Raw genomic sequence first — 2543 nt, 5'->3', positions numbered from 1 at the left:
GGGGTCGGGCGTCGCCTGCTCCCCTCCACGGAGCCACGGTGAGGGGCGAACCCGGGTTCGCTCCCTCCACCGCCTCCTCCCGGCCTTCTGTGCCACCCGCTGGGAAGTGGAGCCTGGCAAGCGGTGTGAGAGGCGTCCCCGCTTCTCTGCGGAAAATGACTGTATTTCGGTAAAAGCGGCGTTTGCTAAAACGCGGCGGAGGGGATCTTTGCAACGTTAAAAACAAAACCCCAGAACAAAAATCGAGTGGTTTTATTTTTAAACAAATGTGTATTCGCAGTGTATGGATCCCAAGTGTGGCAACAACAACAAAAGCCAGGAAAGCCCAAGCCACTCCCTTTGTTTCATGTCTTGAAGTTGGGAATCGCACAAGCTCTGGGAACAAGAGCTGACAGTCGAAATTTTTAATTAAGTTTTAAACTACTGAGGTAACAGGAGACAAGATTTTGAGTGCAAAAAGTTTTAAAGAGGTATTGTTGCCTTTTGGGGATGTGCCCACCTATCATAGCGACAGATTGATAAGCGGAGACCCTCCTATAGCAGAAAAAAGTTCAACCCAGTTTGTAATACTCTGTATTAAAGAGTAATTCTTTTTTTCCCTACTTAATTGATGTAGCTGCGTTCTTCTGAAAGTGATTGTAGTGACATACTTTTTTCCTAGATGTTATGACACTGTTGTAACTCAGTCCACAGTTGGGTTTGCAACCATGTACAGTGTAAAAAACCAAAAGATGAAATAACCCCCCTACCTGCCTGATGCACAGGTACAAAAGCTGTGTGGAGGCAATGTCCTTGCCTTGTTTTTCAAAAGCATTACACTGTTCTGTTTGGTTATGCTCTCTCGGCTTCTGAACTGCAGAGAGGAATGGTGCTAAATACTTGTTACAGACTTCCTGTAGGAATATAAAGTGGAGTTAAAACTATTTCCCCACCTTTTCTGTAGTTGCAGTTCACTGGCAGTCTAACTACAGAAGTAAACTTTTGACTGTAGTCTCTCTCCTGTTGACTTCCTCTACTGCCTTGAGCAAGATTATGTGGATTCAGCAAAAGACTTGAGCGATTTCTGAATATAGGTGTATCTGTAAGTGAACTAAAAAACACTCAGTTTAAATGGGTAGTTGATTTGGGATCATAGTCTCATTTACTTAGATGCAATAAGCATCCACACTTCCTGTCAAAACCTGGGCTGTTCAATATTTTTGAAGGTTATAGCCATTAATCTCTGTTCATGTATTTCCTCCATATGCAGAGTAGACAAGGAATCCTTGTCTTGAAAGAGATTTGAGGTTTTATTAATGTTTATTTACTGACTTAAGGAAAAAAATGTTTTACTGCTGTGCAGTTATCAGTCTATTTAGCTGCAAGTGATGAAAATAAGTGGTGCATGGGCAAGCAAAATATCATTTCTGAATGAATGAGATTCCTGTCAAAGCATTATCTTCTCTACATGCAGATCTAATCATGATGATGTACGAGTTAATTCAGCTTACAGTTCAAAACTCTCACCACTTCCTGCTGTGGTTAATTCTGGACTTACTCTTCTATTAATGTGGTCTCCAATATTAAGGACTCTATTTAGCCTGTGTCATGTGTGTCATGTTTTTGTTTTAGTTGATGGAAAGGTTTTATCGTGTAGCAGTGAAGCTTTTCTTAAAAAGCAGCACAGAACTCTCATTTTTTTTTGCCTTTACTAACATAAAGTTTCAGGGAGTTAATAGAACATAAGTTACAGGTTTAGTTATGAGGAAAAACGATAGATTATAGATGTGTATTTTAACCTTTAAACTTTCTGTCAGTGGTAAAAAGACTGGAAATACTGGTGTCCTTCAGAATGAAGAAATACTCAGTAAAAGTTCAGTTTCTTTTGTTTCCATAAATCTAAGAGGCCTAAGAACTTGCTTTTGCCTTAGAAGGTGGTCAACATACTCAGAAGAGTCAGCTGTGTTATAAACACTGGTTCTGTTCTAGCAGGGATAGCAGTAATAAAAACATTTTTAATCAGAGGAATTTCCAGGCACAGGCAGTATTTTGAGCAATGGGTTGACCAGCCACTCTGCCCTGCTGCAGAGTCAGTCTGACACCGATAACCTTCCATTTTTTCCTTTCTGTTCTGTAAATATCCATAAATGCTGTGGTTTCTAGGCATGAGAGAGCATTCTGGTTTGTGCTATAGGTAAAAGGTGCAGGAAGGATTCTAATTTTATTTTTTTAATCTAACTGAAGATAAGTTTATAATCTATAATGGTTCATGGTCATAAAATGTCAGAAGCTTTTTTGATTTTACCTTTGTCATTAAAAGGATTCATGTTGTAATGTTGTTAACATAATGTATGTTCATTAAGTATTTTACAGTAACTGAATAACCTTATAGGTGTGATTACATTGCAAATACTTCCACTCCCTCCTCACTGACAGGACTAGAGTCTTGAAAGCCATCCTGAAGTAATGCATGTGCTTAACTTTGTGTTTTACTCTCTGTCTCTAGTTAAAATTTGCTCTAATATTATTGTTCCTGCATTATAGGGCAGTTTATCCCTTGGCAT

The sequence above is a fragment of the Nestor notabilis genome, unplaced genomic scaffold (assembly GCF_000696875.1).
Source record: "Nestor notabilis isolate BGI_N333 unplaced genomic scaffold, ASM69687v1 scaffold8614, whole genome shotgun sequence".
In the NCBI taxonomy this organism is placed as follows: domain Eukaryota; kingdom Metazoa; phylum Chordata; class Aves; order Psittaciformes; family Psittacidae; genus Nestor; species Nestor notabilis.
Note: the sequence above shows the minus strand (reverse complement) of the source record.